The 13328-nt window shown below is 41.0% G+C and overlaps 1 long non-coding RNA gene across 2 annotated transcripts in view; it reads left to right on the top strand.

The window, feature by feature from the left end:
- The first annotated feature begins 313 nt into the window (after positions 1-313).
- Positions 314-13328, top strand: part of LOC149207082 (uncharacterized) — a 104757-nt gene continuing 91742 nt past the window's right edge. For both annotated transcript variants that reach the window (XR_016251981.1, XR_016251980.1), the window contains exon 1: positions 314-523. This is a non-coding gene — a long non-coding RNA (uncharacterized LOC149207082). The remainder of the gene's footprint in view (positions 524-13328) is intronic.

Raw genomic sequence — 13328 nt, 5'->3', positions numbered from 1 at the left:
CATTCATGAGGTAATTAACCATTGGACCTCCGAGGATAAGCTCACATAACACATAGGCTATTTGAAGGATCCCACTCATTCTTAGTGTTCTAAATTACCATAATTGTTTTATGCCTACTTTAACCATCGCTTTACGAAGTTATGTTTTGTGCCTAATTTAACTCTCACTTTACAACGTTATGGGATTGGAATGGGACGTATAATTTGATTTCCAACATTGAGACTTTGGCGGGAGCCCACACATACCACTAAATTGGCCCATGTTGTGGTAAATTATCCACATTTAAACCAAATCAATGTCTTTGGACAAAATTTAGGTGCCACAATTTCCCAGAGGCATCTTTGGATGCCCATAGCATCGGTCAGCTTGGGATGCGACTACTGGACCCTGCAACACATTCAAAGCTTTCGGTCCTCAAAATCAATTTATGGATTACCGTATCCCACCATTTTGGTTCTTCAACACTCCCATCTCACGCTCAATCATCTCTGGAGACATAGAGTCCACCAATAACTTGTAAATGTATGGACCTTTCATTCCATTATTTCTTCGAAATTTTTGTACTGTAATGGTATAGATTATGGGCGCAAAGCTAATTGATTTGTTCTTTTTCCTATTAAATACATTGTTTCAAATCATCTATTACTGAAAATGTTTTGGTATCCGTAGATTTGCATTTATCTCTTTCTACATGATATCCTAATTTTCCGAACTTCTCTTGCTGCTCGGATGTGGATCCACACCAGTGATGGGTTTCTTCCGTGTCTTCTGATTGCATCTAGGTTTTTCACTTTTCTCTTTACATTGGTTAATTAGTGCGAGTGTCATTTTTATTATTTTTCCATTCAGTTTCCACATTTCCAATAAGATTCGGAACTGTCAATGAAATGGGAGAAATAAGGGTTTTTAATGCTCTCTATGTCCTAGTGTAGAATATTCGAGCTAAACTTATTTAAATCTGACAGGGATATCACCTTGATATACATAACATTAGTTTCCCTAACGGGTGCCTATTGCTTGCCCCAATTTCATGGCATTTTTCGAACCGTGCCTCTGATTCTTTTACCATATTTTCTTATAGCGTTCGTTTATTTCACTCCTTATTGATAACGTTCTTCAAATGCATCTGCGATGTCGTTCCCCTTTTCAGCAGTGAATGTCCTGTATTTTTTCGTTGGTTATCTCCTTTTACCTTGAGATTAATCTTAGATGTATGTCAGGAAGACCTTGCAATTACCCTCCACTTCTGCAAGGCTCTTGTTCTCTTTGCAGCCTCCCCTAATCATGTCAAAATTCCATTTCCTCTACTCTGATGTTGGCATAAGACTCATCTGAAAATATTGACTTAATGGCTAGTAGAAGATTCAAGAGGCTCTCATACATGTTGATAATCCTAAAGAGCCTTTTCAGAGACTAATAAATTGTCACAATCACCTCAACAAAATTGAAAAAATTCATGATAGCACCTTTTGCAGCCTCAATAAAATAAGTGCCCTAAATAGAACACAGTTGCTCAAAGATCCAAACATAGAGGTGTTTTTCACTGCCTTGAAGAACCCAGACTACAATTTTTATAGCCTGATTCCATTTTTTGATATTCCTTTCCAACTTTCCCAATCCATCTTTTGAATTTCTTCAATACTGATTTCTCTATTCCGAGACAGTGAAAACCCTCACACTCATTCAGGATATCTCTACAAATAGTATTGTAAACCATACAACACTCTCATTCATCCTTGGAACCAACCTTATTTTCGGCAATGAATTTAAGGTAGCATGAATCTTCGACTGTAAAATGCTTTTACGGTTGTATGCGAGGGTGGTGAAGTTAGTTCCAGTTTTCTCTCTTCGGTGGTATGCAGGAATGGCGTATAACGGGCTGCTGCTGTGAGTTTTAATTCGTACTTTTTCCGGTGGTCGATTCGGTATTTCCTAGCCAACGGTGTACTATTTCACAAGTTTATAGGTATTTTTTTATGGGTTTTTCCATTTTTTTTCCATCAGGTAGCTCAAGGAAGTACAGATGGCAATCGCTTCGGCACAAGAAGTTGAACGTATTCACTCTGTTGATACTGGAGCAGAATAAATCCAATAACAGCACGCACATCCATTCCCAAGTCATAGTCTTATGATGGATAGTCCTGTAGCATGATAGGGGGCTTGATCGGAGGCATATGTGATAACATCAGAGCTCTCTCCATCCGACCTGAGCCCAGTTCTAGGCACCGATGGCAGAGAGGAACAAAATAGGCGCAAACTAGGAAAGGAAGAGAGGATGCAAACTAAGTGTTTGACGAATCAACTGAAGTTACAGTCCCTAGCTGTGCATTATTTTTGCAGGACTTATGATGGACCTACACATGGATGTTAACCAATTCCTTGAAATCTTGTCAGAGCCTCCAACTTCGCCTGAACCCGCAGTAATAGTGGCTGAAGGTCAAGGGTTACAGCTTGAAGCTGGTGTCCATGAAAATACCATGGAGACAAATTTTTCATTTTGGAAAATCCAAGTAAAATAAATTTTACAGAAAATGGAATTTCTGGAAACTGAAAACAACAAGCTCTGTTCTAAAATACACACCCTCTCTACCAGAGTTTCAGAGGTGGAAGGGGATAATTTATCCCTTAAGAAGATGTTACATGAACGAAAAGAGCAGGAAAATATCCATCCTCAAAATGATACGTTGCACGCAGAAATTCTCGACCTTAAATGCAAGCAGGAAGAAATCTGATCCCAACATGCCACTGTCAAACAATAAACTGAGACACACATCAAGTCTTAGGCACAGGTGGTTCAGGAAAAGGATAAAACTCCTACCCATGTTCCGGCAGTTGAGGAGGTGGTGCAAGCAAAAACTATGGAAGAACACACCAGACGAGTGAGAGAAATGAATCTCAAGGTGAGAGGTCTCCCCTTAACTCACTCTTCTCTGGATCCTATGGAAGTGGGGGCTAGGTTCCTTCAAGATACCCTTAGCCTCCCTGATATAGCTATGGATAGAGCTTGGTTGGGTTACTACTCCACTATCTTCCTTAGGTTTTATACTGCATCTGATTGACTCCATGCCCTCAGGGCTGAACGGAAGTTGTTTTCTCTCTTCAACAGGATTTTCTTGGATAAGGATATCACTCAAGCACAGGTTGCAGAACTTAAGCAATCTAGAGAACATGTTATGTCAGCACGATAGGAAGGGAAATCGGCAGTTATCAGGAATCTTCGAGCAGTCATTCGGGACTCCTTCCCACCTAGGTGGGAACCCCGAACTGGAGGTTCCAACTAATGGGCCCGCTTGGGGAGACGACAGGGTATAGGCATCTCTATCCATTGTTGGAATGGAAATGGATCTTTCTGCTCATCACTGGGACTTTTTCATGACACTCTCGAATCAACGGACATCCTCTTCATGATTAAGACTCATGCAAGCCTGTTCGACCTCTCCCAGATATCGTAGGTTACTGTTGGTTCTCAGTTGTAGGAAGGAAATGACGAGATTGGGAGGGGTCAGAGGATTGGGTGGAGTTACTTGTTCGGATAGTGTTATCGTGAAATCTAGTGTCTACTCAGAACTACTAGTCCCACTAAGACTGGTAGCTGTCTTAGAAACAAACAAACTAAAACTACTTTCATTTTCCTTTATGATAAATAGATAAGAGTGGAATGAAGGACACCAACCTCAGTCTTGCGCTTGGTTCCTAGCTCGGTTCCTCTCCCTTCTTCTGACAGATCCTTGCCGCTCCCCTCTCGTCAACACAGCTTCAAATATCACCTGTGGAATCAAAGAAGCATAATACTATCGAAGAACAGAGATCTACAATCATAAACAATATAGGACCAGATATATATTGACCACACAAATGCATATAACATCAAACATGCAAGAATGTGGAGGAAAACTCGAATAGCTTTATTAATATCAAGAATAGCAAAGAGGATTACAACCAATTGTTCTGCCCAGCATCATCCTCCAGCATGAGAGCCCTTCTTTCACCTCATGAAAAGCTTAGATCACCCAACACTATGATGTTCCAACAAGAAACCAACAGCACTTCCTTACAAGATACAAAATTCCAGCCTTCTGGATCTCTGGGATGAGGGATCCATATATAGATGTTTGCAGGGGGGTGAGTCGGCTGCCGTGTTTGTGATTAGTGTCCTCTCTCTGATAGTTCTTGATTCCACTTGGAGATTGATGATCTCTTACTCATCCCTGGGCGAATTCAGAGAGGCAAGTGTCATAGGAGAAGTTTCTAGAAGATTCCATGTCGATCCACTTTGCAAATTGCCTCTGCCATTTGTCCACTCTCACTCATCGCACCCTACAAAAGGGCTACCCAGTATGCATCGCACCTTTTACTCTGGGCAGGTGGGATGCATCGCACTTTCTGCACTGGGCAGTCTGTATGGTCCAGTTTTGACCATTTATGAGCAATTTTCTGTGGAGAACTTCTAGGAGATGATGTAATCAGCTGACCTTGTTCCTTTAGGGTATTAAACAACACTTTTAGGGACTTAGGAGCCCTTGGTTTATGGACATGTATGATTGGGGTTGCAGTGCCCAAAAATGTCTATAACAGTTGCCCCCTAAAGCATGAGGTCGTTAATCTTTTGATGTCGGGTGAAATGCTTTATCATGAGGATCCGAAGCTTTTTCGAGCTGGAAGGCGACCTGTAATAAGATACAATACAATACATTATCTTCATAATATTTTCATGATCTAACTGAGGCGGGCATTCCCATGCTCAGCTTTATAAGTTCATTTTCATGTACATAAGACAGACGATCGTCTGTGTGCAGACTGATGATTCTGGTAGAGCCATCATCCCTTGATTCGGATGATCATCTGTTTGGCAATGATGTACATTTGATGTCTTTATTTTCCTGAATATATCGCAGCTCAGATGGATGAAACTAGATCCGGGGTCTTCAAACTCGTCCAATCCTTACTCGGAGTACAAGTTGATCCATGTGAAAAATGTTCTGGAGTCGAACATGGAAAGACGTCGCCTGATTACCAGCCAATGATGTAAGCTGTTAACAGGAGCGAGAGGAATCACCGATAATGATGATGACCCTCAAGGTATGACAGTACAATTCACGTGGTGTGAAAAAGGAACTTGGCGTCGAATACCACGTAAAATCTCTTAATCGAAGGCCATTGATGTAAACCTGTCGCCGGAAGTGAGAAACTTGCCATTGAGGCATGCAAGCTTCAAAGTATTGAAAGGGTTGTTCCTAGGTCAACTTCTTGGATAATGAGCTGATGTCGACAAGAAGTGACCCGTCGTAGGAGGGCCTTAGTGAATCCCACATCTACAACATGGAACGGAGCAAATGATTTGGTGGAGGTGAAAACGATCTGATGATACAAAGTTTAGGGTGGCAGTCATGAAAAATGGAGCGTGAATGTACTATAGTGGATGAGACACAGGTGAATTCTCTGAGTGACTTCTCTTGAACATACCGGCGACACTGACATGGATCAGTAGCATTAACCCCAAATATGGATGGTGTGACGGACCAATGGTGATATGACCGGTGAACGGAACAACCCAACCCGACTCGGATGCGGAGTGAAAGTGTCATGTTCAAGAGCGACCTTGCTACCAACAAAGTTTCTTCAAGTTTTATTCCCAATTTTTCCCCAGTCATTACTGACCAGTACCTCTTTATTTTTGTCAAGCTTGAGGAGGATAACATATGCTTGTTCTATAATTTTCCCTTCGGGCAAAACCGTCGCTATATTTTAACGAGCCTAGTGACAGTGAAACTCGTTCTTATCTGTATGGACAAGTTTGTCGCTATTCGGTTTTAACGAGTTTGACGACAAAGATAACTCGATCCTTTTCATTTTTAGAGAGTCTGAAAAGGGATGTAAAGGAAAATCCAATAATCCTTTTTCGTCATATAATCCCTCAAGTCAGAAAAAGTATAAAATAATACGAAAGGGATGAATTTTCGGTAATTTTAACGAGCCAAACAAAACAAGTGCTCGATCTTTTTGTGTAATAATCCCTCAAGTCCAAAAAGATTAAAATCTAGAGGAGGGATAGCACTTCCTATCGCTTTAACGAGTTGGAGAGGCCAATTGCTCGGCAATATTTTCATTTTTTACGAGTCAGGTGAAAAGAGCTTAAAGGAGACTCGTTTTTGAGGAACGAGTGATAATTTCAGGTAGCAGCTGATTCTAGGTAAGGTTTGGAATTTTCCAATCACGGCAGTGTCACAAGGATGGCTAACTGTATCACTTTTCGCAGTTGTTCCTCAAAAGGGGTAAACAATCAAATGGAGGTGAATGATCGGCCAAAACAGAGTGGAGGTGATGATGAGAACACGACCAAGGTGTAAAAGCTGATGATAATGCATTCACAATGGTTATTTACCAGAAATTGGTTCATTTTTTAATGAGCTTAAACTCTGGGCGAAACATTTTCTCATTGCTTGTGTTTAATTTTTAACGAGCTTGAACTCCACATAAAAACTGCTCGTGGCAGGTTTATTTTTTAACGAGCTTGAACCTTGTGGTAACATTGCTCGTGGCTAGGTTTATTTTTTAATGAGCTTGAACTTTGCGGAAACATTTCTCGTGGCGGGTTTATTTTTTAATGAGCTTGAACCCTGCGGTAACACTGCTCGTGATAAGTTCGCATGCCCCCAGCATAATAACGCAAATCAAGGTGCATGCCCCCCAAGCTTCATTGAATTCAACACGATGGTTGGAATGAAGGTTTACCTTCGAGATCTTTGAAATACTCGACTTGGATTTTACGAGATTGTAATCAAAGACTCGATTTGGAAAGGGAGTTGTTTCATTTTTTAATGAGGTTGACACAAGATAGGAATTGTCCTCAGTACTCCTTGTTTCAGTTTTTAAAGAGGTTGACAGAAGACAAGAACCATCCTCTGAATCGACCATATTTATAGTATTTGATAGAAAATCAAAACCTGAAGGATGATTAAGGTTGCTAGAATAATCTTCGTGGTAATCCGGAAGATGGGAACAATGGTGGTAATCTTCCCATGGTGCCTCTCCTATCATCTTTGACTGAATGATTCCTTTTTCTGTAGAATGTACATACAACCAAGGATCTGAAGAGGTGCCATATTCCTTAGACCTTTCTATCCAAACACTTGATGAGCGTTGATTTGGGTTTGTCCCCCAGGCTAAGAAAATTGGTTGCTACAATATTTCTATTAGCGCGATGATCCATGCTGTCAAAATGTTCAGGAAACTTCTGAATCTAGAAGATATCATGTTGCAGGTTCCCACCATGGCCACTTCCGCCAGATTGTTTGGAGGCAGTAGGGAAAAAGTCCCTATCAATGTAGGGTCTTTCAGTAGGCCTACTACGATATTTTGAAGCAAATGAGGGTTTCCGTGGATCATTGAAATGCTTCTCGTAACTTGTGAACTGTTGGGGAGAAATGTTTTTTGGTCGACAATTGTAATTCCTCCTTGGAAGGGAAATGTAATCTTCCTGAAGTAGGTCGACACAACGGCAACCATGGCATATATCCAGGGCCTTCCCAGTAGGATGTTGTAATCGAGGTTTCTGTCAATTACTTCAACATCTATTTCTATTGTTTTGCCCCCCAGTTCGACTTGCAAGTTACTTAAAATCCCGTATGGGGTGTATGTTCATCCATAAAATGCTTTTAATGTTGTCGAAGATCGCGACAAGGTTGGAGACCGTAAATTTTTCCAGCAACTCATCGACATAACACATGTAGATGCCCCCTCATCAATAATTGTTCGATGAACAGTCTTGTTGAGGGCTTTCACTTGAATGAGGAAAGCTAGTTGAGCTGGTAACTGAGGGTCATATCCTTTGTGATTAAAGGACACAAGATTGGAATCCATTGGGTCAATCCCACCTATCGCCGATAATAAAGACTGCTTTTGGGAGGGGAAATTTTGTAGTACCTCAAGTGTCAACATAGAGCATGGCGATTGGGCTAGATCTTCCACTATATTATAATGCTGTCCTGCTCTGGCACGAGGATTAAATGTCGATTTGTGTACTACTCCCTTTGGTGGCTTTATCGTTAGCTCAGGGATGATGGGTGGCACAACTACTATCGAAGTTGTTGTCGAACTACTAGGTTGATTATTATCCTTGCTGTTCGACATCTGTGGATTCTCGTAATCTTTATTCCTTGTCGATATCAAAGCATCGTTTTGCTGCTTCTAAACAGACAACATTAGCACTTGGGATGGGTATGCATTATTACTAGCAACCAGATTTGTTCCTGGATTCGGAAATGGATCTGTCAATACCGCCGAGGTTTTTGAACTCTTGAAGAATTTATTAAGCTCAGATTTATGTTGACAATCACTCGTCCAATGATCGTCATCACATATAAAGTATGGATGACTCATTTTCCTATTTCCGGAGGGGTTTGCAGGAGATTTTTTAGGAGACGACTCTTCCCATTTTTTCTTCTTCCCTTTCTTTTTCTTCTTGCCTCCTGGTTGCTTGGTTTCTTTTCCTTTGTCAGTAGACATGGCATTTACTTCCGAGGTAAGAAGTTCTTCATTTTCATTTTGACTTGAAACCGTGCGGTCCTTCTTTGACGTAGCCTTTATGGTTTTCATGCTAGTCGTACCTATCGCACCATCATCGGCATGAGAGTCTTTGTTTGATTTAGGAGGGGGAGGAATGGAAAATTCCGGTCTGGGAGCGTCGAGGATTTTATCATAGAGCATGCCAGACTAAGTATAAATCAAGTCTAGATATTGCGCACGAGCAATGACTTGCTCTTCAGTGACGACTCCTCCCTTTGTCACATCTTCTGTAATGGAAGGCAATAATGAATTAATAAACCATTCAGCTAAAAACTGATTAGGAACATATGTTTTTACCATTCTATGCCATCGTCGCCACTCATGAATATGATCGGATATGTGAGTGGCGGTTGTTTGCTTGAAATTGGTAAGAAGTTTTGTTCCCGTTTCGTACCTTATGGGTAATTGAAAATGGGTTAAAAAGGTTGTGGCTAGGGTACTAAAGTTATCAAACGAAGCTCTAGGCAACTCGATATACCATTTTGTTGCCAGACCAGTTAACGTTCGCTGAAAAGGGCGAAGCCTAATCGAATCATCATTTAGGGTGTTGGATGAACACCATAGATGAAAAGTCATCACATGATTCGACGGGTCTTCGCCCGTATTTCCATTAAATTTAGGGATATCTGACGGAAGTTTATGAGGAATCACTGGCCACCATGGGGTGTGAGTGATTGGATCGTTTGTTAGCCTATTTAGATTTGGTAACTCTAAAGTTGCCACGAAGGGCAACTGTTGATTTAGGTTCGGCGAAGCATACCCCGAATAAGATGGGATTGCCTGAGTAGTGGGTCTTTGCATACCAGCATAACGCATTTGATGCTGATAACTTTGGTAAGGTTGATGGGCATAACCATTATGGTAAGGTTGTTGACCGTGTTGAATATACGACTGCCCATTACTTGCAGAGACTTGGTGCTCAGATCCTTGGTAAACTTGTTGGAATCGTGGTTGTTGATATTGCACCAGCCATGATTGTGAAACCATTTGTTGTTGCCCAATACTGGCTGTTTCACCAAGATGAGGGGTAATGATACTTGTTTGAGCCTGGGTCGCTCCAGTTAAGGAGCCACTAATCGATGATTGTGGTGGTGTCACAGGGACAAGGGGCTATTAGATTGCAACCTGAGGAGGTTGGCATACAACAGGCAATGCTTGTACTTGCGACATTGTCACAATAGCCGGTGTAGTGGGGATATTCGACATAGGCAGATTTTGTTGCATTGAGTATACAACCCTTGGTTGTTGAGGCAATATTGGCATCCAACCACTGGATGTAATTCCAGCATAACCTGAATTCTGTTGTGAACTCTCGTATGTTTGTTCTCCTGGAGGAGACAATGAAAGGGTATATTGCCCCCCATACAGTGGTAATCTGGTACTTAAAGGAATGACTTGCCCTTGAGGACTGGATTGCCCAAATTGACACTGCGGAGGATCAATTTGATGAGACTCAACATAAGAGATTCCATATATTATTCCGGTTGAACAAATGGGAACAGACCATACTGTCGAAACGACCGCTGGATGGGATCCATCCATCGATTGAGAGCTAGTAGGGGCAGATGGTACGCCGACGAACATTGTTGGAGTGATGGCAGGAAGTTCTTCCGTCGTTGTGTCAGATGACATAGTCCTAGATGTCGACGATTTTCCAGACATATCTAGTCTATCCAAAATATTTCCTAGCAATTCTACAGGAGCTTCCGATAGTGGTAGACTAATTTCTATTGAAGAAGGATATAGGGCGATCCCAAATCCAGAATGCGATGGAGTACTAGACGGGGGATCCTCCACAATCTCTTCTATAGCAATCAATCCAGGTGGAAGAGGTAGACCGTCAGGTCCGTAAAATACTTTTGGTGCCGAAGAAGGTATAGATTTTGCAGCGACAGATGTTTGGGGAACAACACCTTTCGAATCAGCTGTAGATGAAGCCGGTTCAGGAATAAAAGTGTTGAGCTTCACACTAGGATCAGTTCTACTATCCTCTGGTGGCTGCGGAACTTCTTCTGTAAAGGCAGGGGTACCAGAAATGTTTGGAGTAACCGGAGTCTCTGAGGGTATCAGAACACTTGTTCTAACTTTACCAAGGGACTTTGAACCGGTTAAACGAGTTCACTTTGTCTGGAATAGTTTCGATTCTGGAGACAAAGACGGTTGACTCGTAAGCCTCCACGAATGACGCGGTTTCAATTGAATTTCTTCCACGATTGCGGATTACATGATCAACTAAAAATAAAGGGGAAAATGTTTCCGAATTAAATGAATTTTAGACGCTTTGACACAACTTGTTTTTTCGATTTTTAAGAGTCGAGAAAAAACAAAATATGACTCTAGTCGCCTTCAATTTTTAATGAGCCTAAAGTGACAAGTGCTCAGATGGAACTTTTCCTTTAAGGAGTCTGAAAAGGAATGAAAGAGACTACTCTGGAAATCTAGACAGAGGGATTACCAAACCAATAAAAAAATTGCAGAATACTTTTTACGGTACGGCAGTCAATCTTCCTGAATTGTGTGTTTAGTGCATTGCGATCGATAGGGCAGCAGACATGGCTTCCTATGGATAAAGGATATAGCCTATTGTGGTCTCCCAATATATACTCGACGGTACGTGGGAGCACAAGTCCGTACTGGCACTTGTCGTCTCAAAGAGGAGGAATCACCCAACCAACAGTGAGAGCGATAGTTACCAGGCTTTACGACGCCGGAATACGTCTCTAGCCTAGACTTCTAGATGTTGTGCATTAGGTTCCAAAGCATTTTTAGGTTCATTAAATTTATTTTACAGTTGATCTTTCTTAAGAAATTTTCCTTTCAGGTTCACCGCGTGATGTAGATATACAATTCCTAAAATGCAATCTAAGATGATAAACAATCGTTTAATCTTCCTTTTGTAATGAAAATCCTAGCTACTAGAGAAAGAGAGATGACATTCTTTCAAGATAGGGCATAGAGCACACACTAGATGCACCATCCTAAATCAAACCAACAAGCAATCTAAATGCAAATGCACATGCATGTATTTGTTTTCAGCCTTCTTAATGTGTGAATGACAAGAAGAAAGCTAAGTACAAATCTAAATTATCTTTTCAAAGCGACAATACTAACAAGTTTTTCTTCGAAAATGAAAGGATGATAATGACGACACTTTGCTATTTTGAATTAAAAACTGCTACCAATGATTGGAAAACTACTAATTCAAATCAAATACAAGAGTAACTATATAATCGACTATCAAGAACAATAGAATTCTTTTCTTTGACTGAAAACGACACTTGCGACACTTCCAAATTAAGAAACGACAGTCCAGTTATGCTACTACTTTGTAAAAGAGAACTAAGAATGGTGGAAAATACACAAAAACATTCACATTTCTTCTCACAATAGAGGCGGAATAATGGACAAGAAGGGGGTTTACATAGAGGTATACTGACTACAAACAGCAAAACTCCTGAATAGAGCTGAAAAGAGTGAAGAAAAACCAATGTCTAGAGGCAAAATTAGCCTTTTCTGATCAGCGCACCTATAACACAGGGAATTTAGTATGCATCCCACCTACTACACATGGGAAGTGTGATGCATATTGATATCCTTGAAGAGAGGGTGCGATGGTACAGTGTGAGACTTTTGATCTAGTTCTTGATCACAGTTTGCAGCACAGTTCAAGGATTTAGGCCGAGCAAGTGATAATCAGTAAATACAAATAATAGGGGCTGATCTAAAGAGGTTACTAGAGCCATCACTAGGGCAATCAGGATTTTTTCAAATCGATTGTTCAGTTTATAAAAAAAACTCGGAGATAGACTGAAGCAGCATTGATCTACTTTGCACTTGCATAACAAATGCAGTTCGAAGGCTAGCTGGCTTAACTTCAGGCTCTGTCTGTAAGTTTATAACATAAAAAAGTATAGACAAGCAAACAACCTATTCGCTCCCCAATGGAGTCGCCATTTTGTTATCGAGAAATCTAGTGTCTACTCAGAACTGCTAGTCCCACTAAGACTAGTAGCTATCTTAGAAACAAACAAACTAAAACTACTTTCGTTTTCCTTTATGATAAATAGATAAGAGTGGAATGAAGGACACCAACCTCAATCTTGCGCTTGGTTCCTAGCTCGGTTCCTCTCCCTTCTTCTGACAGATCCTTACCGCTCCCCTCTCGTCAACACAGCTTCAAATATCACCTATGGAATCAAAGCAGCATAATACTATCGAAGAACAGAGATTTACAATCATAAACAATATAGGACCAGATATATATTGACCACACAAATGGATATAACATAAAACATGCAAGGATGTGGAGGAAAACTCGAATAGCTTTATAATATCAAGAATAGCAAAGAGGATTACAACCAATTTTTTTGACCCAGCGTCATCCTCCAACATGAAAGCCCTTCTTTCACCTCATGAAAAGCTTAGATCACCCAACACTATGATGTTCCAACAAGAAACCAACTACGTTTCCTTACAAGATACAAAATTCCAGCCTTCTGGATCTCTGGGATGAGGGATCCATATATAGATGTTTGCAGGGGGGTGAGTCAGCTGCTGGGTTTGTGATTAGTGTCCTCTCTCTGATAGTTCTTGATTCCACTTGGAGATTGATGATCTCTTACTCATCGCTGGGTGAATTCAGAGAGGCAAGTGTCATAGGAGAAGTTTCTAGAAGATTCCATGTCGATCCACTTTGCAAACTGTCTCTACCATTTGTCCACTCTCACTCATCGCACCCTACAGAAGGGCTACCCAGTATGCA

The sequence above is a fragment of the Pinus tabuliformis genome, chromosome 1_2 (genome assembly GCF_031772625.1).
Source record: "Pinus tabuliformis cultivar Carrire ecotype Pingquan chromosome 1_2, CPIR1, whole genome shotgun sequence".
Taxonomy (NCBI): Eukaryota; Viridiplantae; Streptophyta; class Pinopsida; order Pinales; family Pinaceae; genus Pinus; species Pinus tabuliformis.
Note: the sequence above shows the minus strand (reverse complement) of the source record. Positions and strands in the feature narration are given on the sequence as shown.